This window comes from Hemiscyllium ocellatum, chromosome 8, assembly GCF_020745735.1.
Source record: "Hemiscyllium ocellatum isolate sHemOce1 chromosome 8, sHemOce1.pat.X.cur, whole genome shotgun sequence".
NCBI classification, from domain to species: domain Eukaryota; kingdom Metazoa; phylum Chordata; class Chondrichthyes; order Orectolobiformes; family Hemiscylliidae; genus Hemiscyllium; species Hemiscyllium ocellatum.
In genome coordinates this window covers 64,323,297-64,342,226 of record NC_083408.1, presented here as the reverse complement: position 1 = coordinate 64,342,226, position 18,930 = coordinate 64,323,297, and the positions used below count along the sequence as shown (strand labels likewise).

At 40.5% G+C, this 18,930-nt stretch overlaps 1 protein-coding gene across 3 annotated transcripts in view; it reads left to right on the top strand.

The window, feature by feature from the left end:
• daam1a (dishevelled associated activator of morphogenesis 1a) overlaps nucleotides 1–18,930 on the top strand; it is a 166,998-nt gene that overhangs the window by 61,198 nt on the left and 86,870 nt on the right. The gene's annotated exons all lie outside the window — the stretch shown is intronic.

Genomic DNA, 18,930 nt, shown 5'->3' with positions numbered 1-18,930 from the left:
TGCAGAGCTTGGATTAGAGCACCCATCCTCCTGTTCTGACCCAAAAAAAGGTTCTGTGTTGGTTGGTAAGGCCTTTTTTTTCCGTGTTGCATTTTTTCAGCGGTCTATTTGGGAATTTAGAATAATGAGAATAGAGCTTAAGGCATTGAATGTTCCTCCTGCAGAATGTGGAAGGCAAGGTTCACGTCTGGTGTCCCTGCTGATATCATTTGTGGAAAGTGCACCCAACTCCAGCTCTTCAAAAACCGCGTTAGGGAACTGGAGCTGGATGGATTTTGCATCATTCGGGAGGTGGAGAGGAGTATTGAGAGGAGTTACAGAGACATGGTTACTCGACAGCCATGTGAAGAAGGTAGATGGGTGACCGTCAGGGGACGGAAAGGGAACCAGTAGGCAGTGCAGGGATCCCCTGTGGCCGTTCCCCTCAATAACAACTATACTGTTATGGATACTGTTGGGGGTGAGGGCGGTGGAATGACTTATCTGGGGTAAGCAATGGGGCACAGGTCTCTGGCACAGAGTCTGTACCCGTTGCTCAGAAGGGAAGGGGGCAGAGGAACAGAACTTTAATCATTCTGGACTCCATAGTTAGGGAGAAACCGATTTTGTGGGAATGAGAGTGACTCCCGATTGATGTTGCCTCCCAGGTGCTGCTAGGGTTTGTGTTGTCCTGGATCGGGTCCTTGGGACCCTTTAGGGGGAGGGAGAACGGGAGCAACCCAAGTAGTGGTCCACATAGGCACCAACAGCCTAGGTAGAAAGAAAGATGGGGATCTAAGGCAGAAATTCAGGGAGATAGGATGGAAGCTTAGAGCTAGCAGAAAGAATTGTTATCTCTGATTTGTAGCCTGTGCCATGTGCTGGAGAAGTGAGGATTAGTGACCAGGCAGAGTTGAACACGTGGCTGCAGGTATGGTGCAGGATTCTTGCATAATTGGAGCTCAATCTGGGGAAGTTAAAAATCACACACCACCAGGTTATAGTCCAACAGGTTTAATTGGAAGCACTAAGTGGAGGGAATCTGGGGAAGGTAGGACCACTACAAACAGGATGGTCTTCACCTGAACCAGACGGTTACCAATATCCTGGGGGGAAATTTGCTAATGCTTTTCGGGTGGAGGGTGGGCTTTAAACTAATACTGAAGGGAGATGGGAACCTGAATTGTAGTTTGTGTACAGGAGGTTGAGGATAGTCAGGTCAGGGATAGGTTTACAACGTCGTGAGAGGGCACTGACAACCAGGATGTTGATTTGAAATGTGTGTACTTCAAAGCCAGCAGCATCTGGAATAAGATGGGTGAATTTGCAGTTTATACTTGGGATTTCGATGTTGTGGCCATTTCAGAGACATGGCTTGAGGAGGGACAGGAATGGTTGTTTAGATCAGAGTGGTGCTGGAAAAGCACAGGAGGTCAGGCAGCATCTGAGGAGCAGGAAAATTGACGTTTCGGGCAAAAGCCATTCATCCGGAATAGAGGAAGGAAGCCTCCAGGGTGGAGAGATAAATGGGGGGTGTGGGGCTGGGGAGAAGGAAGCAAAGAGTACAATGAGTGAATGGGGGTGGGGAGGGAGGTGATAGGTCAGAGGAGAGGGTGGGGCGGATAGGTAGGAAGGGAGATTGGCAGGTAGGATAGGTCATGAGGACAGTGCTGGGCTGAAGGTTGGAACTGGGGTAAGGTGGGGGGAGGGGAAATGAGGAAACTGGTGAAGTCCACATTGATGCCTTGGGGTTGAAGTGTTCTGAGGTGGAAGATGAGGCGTTCTTCCTCCGAGCGTCGGGTAGTGAGGGAGCAGTGGTGGAGGAGGCCCAGGACCTGCATGTCCTCAGCAGAGTGGGTGGGGGAGTTGAAATGTTGGACCTTGGGGTAGTGGGGTGTACTTTGGTTGTGGGTAAGGTGTTGAAAAAGGTTATAGGAGATAGGATTTATAATCACGTGGAAAGGAATAATTTGATTAGGGATGGTTCAGTGTTTTGTGAAGTGTAGGTCACGTCTAACTAACCTTATTGAGTTCTTTGAAGGTGACAACAGGTGGATGAAGGTGAAGTGGCTGATGTGGTGTATATGGACTTCAGTAAGGCGTTTGCTAAGGTTCAGCATGTAGGCTATTGCACAAAATAAAGTTTTCGGATTGAAGGTGATTTCGTGAATTGGATCAGAAAATGGCTAGCTAAAAGAAGACAGAAGGTGATGGCTGCTGGGAAAGTTTCATCCTGGAGCTCAGTGGTGTTCTGCAATGATCTGTTTTGGGGCCACTGCTGTTTGACTTTTTTATTTTCTAAATGACCTGGACGTGGGCGTGGAAGGATGGGTAGTAAATTTGTGGATGGCACTAAGGTAGGCAGAGTTGTGGATAGTGCTGAAGGATGTTGTGGGTTACTGAGTGACATAGGTAAGATGCAGAGCTGGGTGGAGCAGTGGCAAATGGAGTTTAATACGGAGAAGTTTGAGGTAGTTCAGTTTGGAAGGAGTAATAGGAATGCAGAGTACTGGGCGAATGGTAAAATTCTTGGCTGTGTAGATGAACAGAGATCTTGGTGCCAGGTACATAAGTCCCTGAAAGTTGCTACCTTTCCCTTCACTTTTATTGGATTTGTCACGGAGTGGAAATAATGTCCATTGTGCCTCTTTGACAAGCAGAAGCCATTTTGGGGAGGGGCTGTTCAGCCATTAAAAGGAGATGGATTGAGGAAGATTCTCACGTCGATCTTTCCCATGGCAGGCAGTGGGGGAATCCTTCTGTACTTTCCACAGTTGTACCTATCTCCTTTCTGAGATCTCCCAGCATGCTTTATTCCTTCAAGACAAGGACGATGGCTGTGGATTTGTCAAATTTGTTTTGAGCTGTCAGATGGCTTTGTTTGACTTTACAATGGGTTGGCTATGCACTGAGATGATGGCAGGTACTGTGGCATGATGATGTCGAGAGCGCTTACATTGAAGGCTGCATCTTGATTGAGGAGGTCCTCTAAGTGCTGTCTCTAGCAGACGTTGATTGTCTATTGGTTTTTACTGAGGCACTCTGTTTTGGTTCTTAGTGGAGTGAGTCTCCAGGGTTCTCAGTCTGTAAATAATTTTGTACTGAAGTTATTCACTTCATGGCTATTGACGAGTGTCATGCTCTTTTTGTACCCACCATTTATTTGTTTCTTTATTGCACCTCGTCCTTTAGTTGCCTATAGATTTGTTTATTCTCATTTGAATTTTGGTGTAGCTACTGGTTCATGAACACATCCTGCGTGTGTTGTGGGAGATCCTGAATCTCTTGATCATTCTTGTTGAATTGATCTTGGTGGTTTATGGTTGAGATGCTGAGCATCTCTGTACCATTGCTCGCTGTGGTGGCGTTTGGAGGGGACCAGTTGCTGTGGGCACTTTAAGAATCTGGCACATTGGTCTTCAGGATAGTTGAGGCACCACCTGAATATGTCTACCTTCTCAGGATCTTTTAAGTCCAGCATGAGTGAGTCATCTGTGGCAGAATTTTCCTCGCTGACATGTTAGAATGCGGTGACAACGTCTTGCCACAGAGGTAAAATTCAAGTGTCAATTGTCCATTGTCATTATCCATAACATTAGGTAGAACCTACAAACAAGTAACCTACAAACAAGTTACCTACAAACCAGTTTGGGGCAGCACGGTGGCACAGTGGTTAGCACTGCTGCCTCACGTTGCCAGAGACCCGGGTTCAATTCCCGCTGCAGGCGACTGTGTCTGTGTGGAGTTTGCACATTCCCCCTGTGTCTCCGGGTGTTTTGGTTTCCTCCCACAGTCCAAAAATGTGCAGGTTAGGTGAATTGGCCGTGCTAAAATTGCCCGTAGTGTCAGATGAAGGGATAAATGTAGGGGAATGGGTTTGGGTGGGTTGCGCTTCTGCGGGTCGGTGTGGACCTGTTGGGCCGAAGGGCCTGTTTTCACATTGTAAGTAATCTAATCTAAGTTCCTTTTATGTACAATGGGATATGAGGAGATAAAAACTGAAAGGAAGAAGTGGGTGAGAGAGTTGATAGGAGATGGAGTGCTGATCAACTTGTATACAGACTTTAGAGTCATAGAGTCACAGTGATGTACAGCATGGAAACAGACCCTTCGATCCAACCCGTCCATGCCAACCAGATATCCCAACCCAATCTAGTCCCACCTGCCAGCACTCAGCCCATATCCCTCCAAACCCTTCCTATTCATATACCCATCCAGATGCCTTTTAAATGTTGCAGTTGTACTAGCCTCCACCACTTCCTCTGGCAGCTTATTCCATACATGTACCAACTTCTGAGTGAAAAAGTTGCCCCTTTAGGGCTCTTTTATATCTTTACCTTCTCTCTCTCTAAACCTATGCCCTCTAGTTCTGGACTCCCCCACATCAGGGAAGTGACTTTGTCTATTTATCCTATCCATGCCCCCCATGATTTTATAAACTTCTATAAGGTCACCCCTCAGCCTCTGACGCTGCAGGGAAAACAGCCCTAGCCTATTCAACCTCTCTCTATAGCTCAAATCCTCCAACCCTGGCAACATTCTTGTAAATCTTTTCTGAACCCTTCCAAGTTTTATAACATTTTTGCTGTAATTAAGCAATTTAGGGGAACACTGATCTAGCCACATGTGAATTTCTTGAGAGAATGTAAGGTTCTTCACAGACTGATTAAATGATATATTTTGCAGTTCCCATAAGATGCATTTTAGAGTGAGCATTCTTGATATGTAAACAATTGACTAACAAACAGATCACTGATGGGTTGACTGATTTTTCTTTTATTCAATGAAGCGAAGTTCTACTTTTAAAGAAATGGTGAACGTTCTGTTGATCCTGAAAGTGCACCTACTAAATTGGACTTAATTCAAAGCACCAATTGCTAAGCAGAGGGAGGTTTTTGATAGAATGTAGAACCTCAAGTTTGACTACCTATTTTCAGTTGGGCTTATAAAAGTTATTGTCAAATTTGTATTGATGCACAGCATTATCATTCTGGTAGTACTGTTAATTCATGAAAATTCTATTATTGTAGCTTCCATACTTACAGGTATTCCATCTAAGGAATGCTATTTCGAGTCTGTGCTGAATTGATTGTTCCGATTGTGTGGAATTTTTTCAACAGCAAGAAATTGTGAAAGAATGCCATATAAGTTGGGGTACCTAGGGAGTTTGAAAATGAATAACTTGCATTTGAGAATGTTGTAAACCCTAATTTAATAGCAAAAGAGGGGAGAAAATCCCTTTGCTCAATTGCTGTCCATTGTCTAATTCTCAGGCAGTTTGCTGCTGTGATATCAAAAGTACATTTTTTTTTTTAAAAAAGTGCTCTATAGCACAGAAATGTTTCATAACTGTTATTTTCAGTTTATACTTCTGATTTATAAATCCATCTGACATTATTGAAGGCTGTATGTGACCTTGTTACATTGTGTGGGAAGTCTGCATTGATATTTTGAGTTAATTACCAACGATCCATGCAAATGCACACACTTATTCTTGCAGTTATACCTGCATACATATATGGGCAATTACTCATATTATGAGTATGCGAATTGGAAAAAAAAACCCTTTTATATTACTAAATCCTATGAAAGTTTAAAAATAAACTGACCTCATAGAAGTCCAAATGCAGCATCTTGGAAGTATACAATTCATTTCTCTTATGTAGAGATGTCCAGCAAATTCCTTTTAGATACAATTGCATGTGTTATGTTGACCTTGTCAGCTGTTTTAGTGTAAGAGAATTATGTACACTTAAGTAATTCGTCAATAATGCAAGGATTTCTAAATGGTTTATGAATGGCATTTATTAATGTTTAAAATACATAAAGAGCATTTAAGAAAAATCCTGGTTCACCTGTCACAGTCAGTTAAATCTTGTGTTTTCTGTTTCTTTTTACGCAATCATTAGTCTGTGGGAAGGTATTTAAGTTTGGGTTTAATTCTCCAGTCCATGTGAGCGCACATTATTTGACAGTATATAACTTGAGTGTATGAGTTTCATTTTGTCTAAAACAACATGTCAGAGTCAGTAGAGGCACGGTAGGGTGAGTGACCACCACCTTTGTTGTGAAATCCTGATTTAGAGGTTAAGGTATCAGTTAAGTTGGAATTGGAGCATTGTGTCAGTGAGGTGCCATTGCTGAAGTATAAGGGAGATCATCCTCCATACTCTGAGTACAGCTGTATAAATAATTAGTATGAAGCTAATGTATTTTGCATCAATGCAACTGTTTTATTTAATTACATCTTTCAAAGTACCTGAGATTAGTGCCATAATGAATTTTCGTAGTATTTTTGAAGACATTCCAATCACTTTTTTTCTGCACTCGTGCGATAGCTATCAATTTATGATGGGCTAAAGTTCCGAAAAGTTGGCATTTCGGAATGCTTGAAGCATTGACTCTCCTGTTCCTCGGATACTGCCTGACTGGCTGTGCTTTCTCAGCACCACGCTTTTTGGTTCTGAGCTCCAGATCTGCAGTCCTCATTTTCTCCTAAATGTTCTTAAAAGCCTATTAGATTACTTTGGGAAAAGAGCTGGATATTGGCAATAGTCTTGGATTGTTTCAGCACAGAGCTAGCACAGAAATGATAGGCTGAATGACCTAGTTTTCTGCAAACCTTGTTTAAATATTCTTAATGTTTGTCAAATCTGTTAAATTAACTGCAGTAAGAATCTTTACCAGGACATTATGGTATATTTTAATGTATAACCATGCAATGTATAGTAATACTTTTTAATTGCCTTCTCTTGTGGAAAACCTAAAGTAACTACTCTCTTTTAGGTAATTTTAATAAAAAATTTCTCCAGGTGTTTGAAGAGTGATTATTTGCAGAGATGTCTTCACATTGAATATACCCTCCATTGTGTTGTGCATCACTAACAGTGTGCTGAATGAGTCATTGGGGATGTCGTAACACAAAACTGGGCAATCGTGAGATGCTCTGGACTATCAGCAGAAATGTATTCAACCACCATCTGTAACTTCATGACCCAGTTTATTCTCCATTCTATCATTACCATCAAGCCATGAAATCAACGTTGGTTCAGGTGAAGAGTGCCAGAAACAGCACCCAAAACATTCACCAAAAATGAGGTGTCAGGCTCCGGTCTACTAGCATGCTAAACAGCATAAGCAGCAAATGATAGAGCTAAGCAATTCAATGATTGGCTGATAAGATCAAAACTCTGCAGTTCAATCACATCCAGCTATAAATGGTGGTGGAACAGTTAAATAGCTCATGGTAGAGGAGGCTTCTCAAACATCCCAATCATTAATGGTGGGAACTGGAAAATCGGTTGGAAAAAAATAACAAGGCTAGAGCATTTGCAAGAATCTTCAGCCAGAAGGATGATGTGAATGATTCATCTTGGCCTCTGAAGCATTACATATGTCAGTTTTTAGCCAATTGGCTTCAAAATACGTGATAAAGAAACTGGAGGCATGGTTACAAGAGAAGCTATAGATCCTGATGACATTCTGGCAATTGTAGTGAAGATGTGTTCTTCAGTATCTGGTGTGCCCCTAGTTAAGCTGTTCCAATACTGCTGAAATTTGGCATTTACCTGAAACGTGGATACTTCCTGTGGTACGTTCTGTGCATTAAAAAGCAGGACAAAATCCTACCTGGCCAGTTAGTACCTCTGAGTCATACTGCTGGCCATCAGTAAAATGATGGAACCTGTCATTTTATAGTGCCATCAAGCAGCACTACTTATCAATAACCTGTGCACTTATGCTGAGTTTGTGTTCCACAGGACCATTCTGTTCCTACCGTGGGGACAGGATATTCATTATCGCCTGCAACATAAATTGGCTATGGATATCTTGATTTTAACAAATCCAACAAATTTTTTAAAATGTAGCTATTATGCACAAATATACAATTGACCAGCACGCTTCCAGTATTGTACGCCATACTGTAGTTTTCAAATCTGAAACCATGTGTTATGATCCCAACAGATGGTAGTATTTGATAAGTCATCCCATTGTGAAACATGACTTGACTGACCACTGTGGTCATAAAAAAGTCCTTTGGTAAAAATACCAAAGCAACCTTTTGTGAACATGTCAAAGGACCATCAAATTTTATTACACATGAAAGGAAGCGTAAACTATTTTACACTGTATGAAATCTATTTGAAATGATCTTTAGCACAAATATTAGAAATAAAGATTCAACCTCTTTTATCTTCAATAACAGCCTTACAGATACTCCAAACTCAGTAAAAGGTCACCACTTAAGTTCCTTATTCAGTTGGAATATTGGAATAGTTTCTGAAGCTTCCTTTTTGCCGACTTCTAAATAATTTGTGAGTAAGCAAATCTGTCTTCTGTTTTTGGTGGTTGGCTTCCTTTTCAGTCACTCTGCTTTTCCTCAGCCTTGATCTTTTATGTATTAAATTGAAGTATTTTTTCACTTGACCAAAGCTCTGTATGCTCCCCAATCTGGGTAGTTCGGTCTTTCTATGATGCTGGACTCATTGTGAGGCAACAAGTTTTTTTTTCTCTCTCCCACACATTTTTTAATAATACACTGAACTGTTCACGTGAGATTTTGAAGACCACATTTCAATACATATAAGTTCAATACATGCTGATTTCAAAAGTGAATGTAAAATGAATGTTTTCCCTTCTTAACCTGAGTAACCTTTTGGGCGGCACGGTGGCACAGTGGTTAGCACTGCTGCCTCACAGCGCCTGTAGACCCGGGTTCAATTCCCGACTCAGGCGACTGACTGTGTGGAGTTTGCACGTTCTCCCTGTGTCTGCGTGGGTTTCCTCCGGGTGCTCCGGTTTCCTCCCACAGTCACAAAGATGTGCGGGTCAGGTGAATTGGCCAAGCTAAATTGCCCGTAGTGTTAGGTAAGGGGTAAATGTAGGGGTATGGGTGGGTTGCGCTTCAGCGGGTCGGTGTGGACTTGTTGGGCCGAAGGGCCTGTTTCCACACTGTAAGTCTAATCTAATCTAATGTAGAAATATGAATTAAACATAGTGAATCCATACATTTGTTCTTCAAAGTCTCTAACATTGCTTAATGAGGGATCAAAAGGTTTAAAAAGGAGAAGTGTGAAGGCAGAATTGTTATTTTCCAATAATTAATCATTTAGATTTTAGATGAGTGATTAATTATATTTAATTGTGATTAGTTGTAAAGTGTTTTCTGTAAGGAAAGTAGCCATATTGCCCATGTCAAAAATATGTCATATTTCATTATTTAAGGAAAGATATCATTTTAATTTTGAGGCACTTTCAGAGAATGTTCACATAGAATGATACTTGGAAAGACGGATTGTCTTTGAACAAACACTAAATAGTTTGGGAATCTACTCACTGGTGTCTACAAGAATGAGAGCTCATTGAAGCATGTACTATTCTTTAGAGGCTTGACAAGGTAAATGTTCAGAAGATGTTTCCCCTCATGGGCATAGTCTCAGAATAAAGGGGTACCAATTTAAGACTGAGATGAGAAGGAGTTTCTTTGAAAGCTGAGAGCCTTTGGAACTACTTGCCACAGAGCTGTGGAAGCAAAAAACAGGTGTGTATTTAAGGCTGAGATAGGTAGATTGATTCTTGATTGTTGGGGGAATTCAGGGTTACGAGGTTGGACTGGAAAGTGGATGAGAGGAACATTTAGATCAGCCATGATCCTATTCATTGGTGGACCAGGCTTGAGGGGCCGAATGGCCTATTCCTGTTCCTATTTTGTATGGTCTTGTGGTCATGAGTTTGTGATTTGTTTTATGGCCCAGGCTAACGCAAACTTGAAATGTGAAAATGTTTTGAGGTAAATGGTTTTTATTCAAAGACACACCATTTTTTAAAAAATGGTTTAGTTTTGTCACAGTATATGTAACAGCTGTTTTTCCATGAGTTTTGTATAGATGTTTTGATATTTTAGGTATCAGTAGTTATTCTGAATTCACGCAAAATTCTTTCAAAGCCTGTATGATGTTTTGGAGAATATTTCATTTATGAGCTGGGACATTTGGGGTGATATTATCACTAGGGACATGACACTCCATTTTTGGAGTAAATAATGTTGTTCTGTTGGTGCCATCTATCTTTGGTAAGCTAAGAGATAATCCATTGCAAAAGAGATGCTCTTATAAAGCGATTTCCATGTCAAAGAATTGATTGGGACCAGTCGGATGTGATGCTAAGACGAAATTTGTTTCTTTGGAAGTAATCTTGAATTGGGCAAACACTAATTAGTCAGTCCAAGATTGACTGTGAATTGTTTACACATTAATAAGCTAATTAGAATTGAAGACATCTGATTTTGTACGGGTGTTAAGGGGCTTGCAAGGATTAATAAACTGTGATTCTTCGTGTTTCGGTTCACAAGGAGAGGAGCAGCAGTATTCCTTCAGTCAAGAGAAGTGTGCTCAATTGACCTGTCATTGAATCATGTTATTTTACAGCACGGAAGGAAAAGCTACAGCCCATTGTGCTGTCAATCAAACATCTATCCATTCTAATTCCATTTGTCAGCACTTGACCTGTCGACTTGTATAGTATAGCATTTCAAATGCTCATCTAAATTTCTTAAATGCCTTGAGTGCTCCTTGCATTTACCACCCTTTTTAGGCCATGAATGCTAGATTTAAAAAAAAATCACCCTCTGGATGAACCTTTTCTCACTCATCTTTTCTAAACCTCCACTTAACTTAAATCTATGGCCCGTTATTATCGAACTTCCTAATAAAACGAAAAGTTTCTCCCTATATGCTCCTCGTAACTTTGTACATCCGAATTAGGTCTCCCCCTCAGCCTTCTATAAAACAACTGTGGATGTTGGTGATCTGAAACAAAAACAAATTATTGCTGGAAAAACTCAGTGGGTCTGGCAGCATCTAGGAAGACAGCAAAGTTAACATTTCATGCTCAGGGACTGTCCATCAGAACCTCCCTCAGCCTTCTCTGCTGGAAGAAAACAACCTGAGTCTACCTAGTCTCTCTTCATAACTGAATTACTCCAGCCCCCGCAACATCCTGGTGAATCTCTGCACCCCATCTAGTGAAGTTCTGAAGCAGGGTCACCAGACCCAAAACATTAACTTTGTTTTCTTTCCATAGATGCTGCCAAATCTACTGAATTTTTTCAGCAATTTCTGATTTTGTTTTGCACTCTTCCTTTAGTGTGGTGGGCAGAACTGCACACAGTACTGCAGTTGTGGCCGAGCTAATGTTTTCTTACTCTTACATTCAATGGCTAATAAAGGCAAGTATTCTAAATGCCCTTCATCTTACCTACTTGCCTTGCTGTATTCTGGAATAAATGCCAAGGTCAGTCTGCTTTGTATTTCCTAGGGTCCTACCATTCAACGTGTGTTCCGTTACTGTGTTAGTCTTCCCAGAATGCATCACCTCACATTTTTCAAGATTAAATTCCATTTGCCACTGCTCAGCCTATCAATGTTATCCTGTATTCTAAGGCTTTTTTTGCCTATTTACCTAGCTACAAATTTTCATGTCCTCTCCAAACTTAATGATCATATATCCTCCATTTAAATCTAAATCATTAATGTTCACAAAAAACAACTAGGGGCATCACTGAACTCTAAGCTTGACACTGGATACAGGCTTGCCTCTTCAACCACCACTTCCCTTTAGCCACTTAGCCAACTTTCGATTCACTTTGCCAAATTGCCTTGGATCCTATGGGCTTTTGCTGCTTAACCATTGTGCCATGAAAAATCTTGTCAAAAGCCTTAGTGAAGTTCATCTAGATCACATCAACTGCACTACCCTCATGTACGCACCTTATCACCTCTTTGAATTAATTTTTCAGTCAAATTTATTAGATGTGTTGTCCACTGATCTGTGTGAAGTGATATTTCAAAATGGATCGAGACTTAAACAAAGTACCATTCTTTTTTATACTTGGAATTTTAAGTTCTATTATATTGTGAAATTTCTGATAATTTATTGGTACCTGGAATAGGACCTATAACTAATCAGGAGTTCTAAGCTTTTAGGTTATAGAGATTTGGCTGAGTCTGAGGGTGTCAATCATTGTAATTGCTTTAGTGAACCCTAAAATCTTGCACTTCCATGTAGAGTGAAGGATCCCATTGAAAAGCTACGTCAAATGCAATAGGCAATATGTCCTCATTTGTTGTGGTTTTATTATATAAATGCTTCTTGGCATAAGTTCATATCACTTTAAAATGCTCCCTAGTTATACTGTTATCTGATTTTGAATATCTTGCTGACGTCTACTGCTCCTTACTCATTACTTTAATCAAATTTAACCCTATCTATTGAGTGTGGATTATTTACTTCAGATAAACAGTCTTTGTCTATCATTGTGGAGATCCCAGAGTTGGACTGGGGTGGACAAGGTCAAAAATCAAACACCAGATTATAGTCCAATAGGTTTATTTGAAATTGCAAGCTTTCAGACCTTGCAATTTCCATAGGCGTGGTATGATAGGGAGTTATAATTCAGTATTTATAAGCAGAAAATTAACAACTTTAAAACTAGCTGCCCTAGTTGAATCCTTTTAATCATTTAAAAGGTAGACTGCTTATTAAAACACACAATCCAGATGCCTTTCAAGTCTTTGCCTCTAGATAAAGGTCAAAAAACCAGACTTCACCTTAAAACATAAATCTGAAGCAGGACCTCATACCTAAAGTGCATTGTCTGAGTTATCACCCCTTGTACATTGATAAAATCTTTAATTATCTAGGGACAAAGACGAAAGGAATCTGGATTTTGCATTTTCATCAACAGTTTACCTTCTCACTGATTAAAAGATTCAACAAGGCAGCTAGTTTTAAAGTTAACTTTTCGTTTATAAATAACTATATCTTCTACCTCTGTAATATACTGAGCCTGAGGAAAGAGCAGAACTCTGAGAGCTTGCAATTTCAAATAAACCTGTTGGACTATCATCTAATGTCATTTTGATTTTTGACTTGGGTAACTAGGGAGAGCCAAAGACAGCCTATGTGTGGAGCCTCAGCAGATGGGGAAGATACTAACCAAGTATTTTGCATCAGTGTTTTACTGTGGAGAACATAGAACATAGAACAGTACAGCACAGAACAGGCCCTTCAGCCCACTATGTTGTGCCGGTCATCATGTATGCACCGTCAAATTTCTGTGACCATATGCATGTCCAGCAGTCTCTTAAATGTCCCCAATGACCTTGCTTCCACAACTGCTAGCAACGCATTCCATGCTCTCTCAACTCTGTGTAAAGAACCCGCCTCTGATATTCCCTCTATACTTTCCTCCAACCAGCTTAAAACTATGACCCCTCGTGTTAGCCATTTCTACCGTGGGAAATAGTCTCTGGCTATCGACTCTACCTATGTGTCTCATTATCTTGTATACCTCAATTAGGTCCCCTCTTCTCCTCCTTTTCTCTAATGAAAAACGTCTGAGCTCAGTCAACCTCTCTTCATAAGATGAGCCCTCCAATCTAGACAGCATCCTGGTAAACCTCCTCTGAATCCTCTCCAAAGCATCCACATTTTTCCTATAATAGGGCGACCAGAATACTGGACGCAGTATTCCAAGTGCGGTCCAACCAAAGTTTTATAGAGCTGCAACAAGATCTCACGACTCTTAAACTAAATCCCCCTGTTAATGAAAGCCAGAACACCATATGCTTTCTTAACAACCCTGTCCACTTGGGTGGTCATTTTAAGGGATCTATGTACCTGCACACCAAGATCCCTCTGTTCCTCCACACTGCCAAGAATCCTATCCTTAATCCTGTATTTAGCTTTCAAATTCGACCTTCCAAAATGCATCACCTCGCATTTATCCAGGTTGAACTCCATCTGTCACCTCTCAGCCCATCTCTGCATCCTATCAATGTCTCGCTGCAGCCTACAAGAGCCCTCTATACTGTCAACGACACCTCCAACCTTTGTGTCATCTGCAAACTTGCTGACCCATCCTTCAATCCCCTCCTCCAAGTCATTAATAAAAATTACAAACAGTAGAGGCCTAAGGGCAGAGCCCTGTGGAACACCACTCACCACTGACTTCCAGGCAGAATATAACATGGAAGAGAGAATGTGGGGGAAATAGATGGTGATATCTTCAAAAATGTCCATATTACAGAGGAGGTGGTGGTGGATGTCTTGAAATGCATAAAAGTGGATAAAATCCCCAGGACCTGATCAGGTCTCTTCTAAATTCTGGGAAGCTAAGAAAGTGATCGCTGGGCCCCTTATTGAGATATTTGTATCATCGATAGTCACAGAAGATTGGAGGTTGGCTAATGTGGTGACACTGTTAAGAAAGCTGATGAGAAAAGCCAGGGAATTATAGACTCGTGAGCCTGACGCCGGTGGTTGGTAAATTGTTGGAGGGAATCTTAAGGGACAGGATTTACATGTATTTGGGAAGACGACAAGGACTGATTAGGGCTAGTCAGCATGGCTTTGTATGTGGAAAATCGTTTCACGAACTTGATTGAATTTTTTGAGGAAGTAACAGAGGATTGATAGCAGAACGGGTGATCTGATCTAAATGGACTTCAGTAAGGCATTCAACAAGGTTCCTCATAGGAGACTGGTTAGCAAGATTAGATCTCATGGAATATAGAGAGAACTAGCCATTTGGATACAGAACTGGCTTGAAGATAGAAGACAGGGTGGTGGTGGTGGAGGATTGCTTTTCAGACTGGAGGCCTATGACCAGGGGTGTGCCACAAGGATCGGTGCTGCGTCCACTGCTTTTCATCATTTATATAAATTATTTGGATGTGAATGTGAATGTGAACATAGGAGGTATAATTAGTAAGTTTGCAGATGACATCCAAGTTGGATGTGGAGTGGACACCGAAGAAAGTTACCTCAGTGCAATGGGCTGAGGAGTGGCAGATAGAGTTTAATTTAGATAAATGCGAGGTGCTGAATTTTAGAAAAGCAAATCAGAGTAGGACTTAATGGTAAGGTCCTAGGGAGTGTTGCTGAATGAAGAGACCTTGGAATGCAGATTCATAGTTCCTTGAAAGTGGAGTCGCTGGTGGATAGGGTAGTGAAGGAGGTGTTTGATAAGCTTTCATTTATTAGTCAGAGTATTGAGTACAGGAGTTGGGAGGTCATGTTGCAGCTATACAGGACATTGGTTAGGCCACTTTTGAAATCTTGTAAGCAATTCTGGTCTATTTCCTATTGGAAGGATGTTGTGAAACTTGAAAGGGTTCTGAAAAGATTTACAAAGATGTTGCCAGGGTTGGTGGTTTTGAGCTATAGGGTGAGGCTGAATAGACTGGGTCTGTTTTTCCTGGACTACTGGAGGCAGATGGGTTATCTTTTATAGAGGTTAATAAAATCATGAAGGGCATGGATAGGGGTGACGGAGTCCAGTACCAGAGGGCATAGGTTTACGGTAAGAGGGGAAAGATATAAAAGGGACCTAAGGGGCAACATTTTCATGCGGAGGGTAGTGTGTGTACGGAATGAACTGCCAGAGGAAGGGGTGGATGCTGGTACAATTGCAACATTTAAAAGGCATCTGGAAGGGTGTATGAATAGGAAAGGTTTAGAGGGATATGGGCCGGGTACTGGCAGGTGGGACTAGATTGGGTTAGGATATCTGGTCGGTGTGGATGAGTCGGACTAAAGGGTTTGTTTCCAAGCTGTACATCTGACTCTATGACATAGTCTATTCTTGAACTAATAAACTGCATTATACTGCAGCTTTGAGCTGGTCACTGCAGTATTCCAGACAGTGTAGCTCATTTACATGTCTTACTTGGACTGACTTGAAGATGCTATGGTCATTCTAACAGATGAGCCAATCAAGGGATTTTTCAATGTGTAATTTCAGTTGCATCACACTGTAAACATTTGCTATAAATTCTGTGTCTTACAGTTGTGTCCTCTACAACCACCTGATGAAGGAGCGTCGCTCCGAAAGCTCGTGCTTCCAGTTAAACCTGTTGGACTATAACCTGGTGTTGTGATTTTTAACTTTTTACTTGGAGTGATAGTTGATTGCTCAGGCAGAGAATTCTGACCATGACTAGTTATACAAATTCAGAGATTTTCTTTGGAGTTAAAAAAAAAATCTCCTGGCAACTTGGATGGAAGCTTCTGTATATTTAAAACGTTTAACCTCAGAACATATGCACAGGAGAGTTTAAATCCAGTTTATGGAATTAGCATTAAATTTTTTATTTTTACAGTTGTGATATAATTCTGGAGTTATGACCAGACATATAAGAACTGCTTTGTTTTCTGGCAGTCCTGAAGTTGTGATCCTGTTTTTCTCTACACTGTCAACTTGACTTCAATGTCTCTCAGCATATGTTGAGGCTCACAGTTGCAAGTAAGGACAAATTGAAGTTGTTTAGAACTCAAACATAGCATAGCAAACTTTTTATGAAGTGACATCTGTAGGACCAGGAGTTGGCCAGTTGATCAAATATTCTAGTTGATCAAGAGACCCATTTAGTCAATGTAAAATAAAAACACACACTAAGTAATAGAAACATATTGAGGAGTACATGCATCCATGTTTTTTACAGCATACACCACTTCAATAAAACTTTAGAGCCTCCCCCCGCCCCCCCCCCACCCAAACACCCTTAGCTGACTGCTTGGACATTGCAATAGATTGTGGTAATTGAATTTCTCCTCAATCAAATGTTAATATTTTATGTAGCCATTTGATTGTACAATAATATATTTACGTTGAGGTAAATTTAACTATAATAATTGGACAGAATAATACAGTAAACATCATGGTATTTGAGGTATTGCAGTAATCTGTATGTTGTAACAGATTTTCCAGTTACCCAGATGACCAATCCACTGCCTTACCTGTATTTAGTTTTAAACAAAAGATCTATTAGCCAGGTTTCTTAATGTACTTATCGATCTATTATCAAAGAAATCTTTCAATAAAGGTGCAATATTTGGGTTAAAATTCACAATACAGATATTTATTTGCTTATCCTTTTAAATGCCCTTAACATACTGCACACAGGAAAAGACAAAATAGTATATTTTTCTGCAGAAGTTGGCGTTCTGAAGTAAAACACTTTGCTGAGGGTTAATCTTGAAGGCATAAGGATAGAGTGCAGGCTGCTCTATTGCTGTTGCTGTAATGTTCTAGAAAGCGTGGTCAAGTCACTGATCACGCACGGTTGTTTTTGAAACATTGCAGACACAACGTGTTCACTGCTTAATATTGCAATCACACTTTAAAAGAACCTTTTTACCATAAATGGCACATTTGAGGGAAATAAAAAGTAAGTTGAGGTCGTGAGTTGGTTCATTGATAAGTTCCATTTCCAAATCTTGGTGCACAACGGTATGATCATGTCTAGCATTTTAGTTAGCCAGTCAAATTGCTAGGAACTAAGAATAAATCGGTATGTGGATGAAAAATGTGATGATGGTATTTTAGGAGACCAATCATTCCCTAAGGGACTTACTGGAAAACTAATTAAGGATAATAACATTATTCTTGGAAGATTCCTATAAATGACCACTATTGGTATTTTGGTGTGTAGAATGATGAAGTGTCAGTGTCTAGCCTGACATAATTGACCATCATATTGCCGGGAGTTTAAAACTAAATCGATATGTGCTACCTAGTGTCAGATGTGAAAATCATATTTTTGGAGTTCAGTCGCTAAAATAATTAGGTTCCACATTGGCATTTCTACATGACTAATTAAAGATAATGATGTTATTGCTAAAGTATTTCTGTAAATTACAACTTTGCGACATTCAGAATGAAATTAGTTCAACTAACATGGTTACTCCTGCACCACCTCTGTGGCTAAGATGTTAGAAATGAAGTTTAACTCCTGTATGTTTAGTAGCTTAACTGCAGAATGAAACGCATAAGAAAGTAACTGAAAATCCATTTGTCGTTCCAAATATTGTTAACTTGAAAGTAGGCGGTGAATTAAGGTGAGAGGGAAAGATTTAAAAAGCACCTGAGGGATAACATTTTCATGCAGAGGGCAGTGTTTTTATGCGAAGAGCTACCAGAAGAAGTGGTGTAAGTGGTGGGTACAATTATAATATTTAAAAGGCCTCTGGACAGGAATATGAATAAGAAGGGTTTAAGAGGGTTATGGGCCAGTGGGATTATGTTAGATTGGGATGTCTGGTTGGTGCATATTAGGGTCTGTTTCCATGCTATATGACTCTATTGGGTGCCCTAAAATTTCAAATTGAATGGAGGTGTTCACAAGAAGTAGTTGCCCAGTTTTCACGTGGTGTCCCCAGTATTGTATTTAGTGTGGTCTCTCCTACATTGGGGAAGAGCAAATGAAATCTAAGTGATCGCTTTATGGAACATCCATATTCAAAACATGGACCGTCTGCTCCCAATCACCTCTCCTCTCTAAATTCTTCACCATATGCCCACAGACCGCTCTCCTCTGGCCTGTTGCAATATTTAAATGAAGCTCAGTGCAAGCTTGAGGAACAGCAGCTCATCTTTCAAACAGAACTTCACAGCCTTTTGGACACAACATTGCGATCAACAATTGTAGACTATAATCTCTGGCTCATAATTTTGACTGTGTGTCTCTCTGTCTGTGTGTGTGTGTGTGTCTTTCCTTTCCCTCATTTAATTTGCATTTATTTAGCAGCTATTTAGAATCCTGATATTCATGACTCTGCACACCTTTTGTTCTTGAATCATTATCATCCCTTTTGGTATTATACCTCAAAACCCTCTGTCTTCTATCGTCTTTTACCCTTTCACTTCATCACAGACTTTTCTTTTATTATTCTTCCCACCACTTCTCCTTACAAACCTAGGTTTACCCAGCTCTGGTGAAAGGCTATAGATCTTCAAAAGGTGCTGTCAGACTTGAACAATTCTAGCACTTTTATAAATTTTTCTTTATATATAAACTAGGTATCTTGGATCCACTGTCAATGCTCTCCCTCTAATTATGATCTAATAGGAAAGCAAAGCACACTCTGCATTAAATAGGAAGGTCCCAA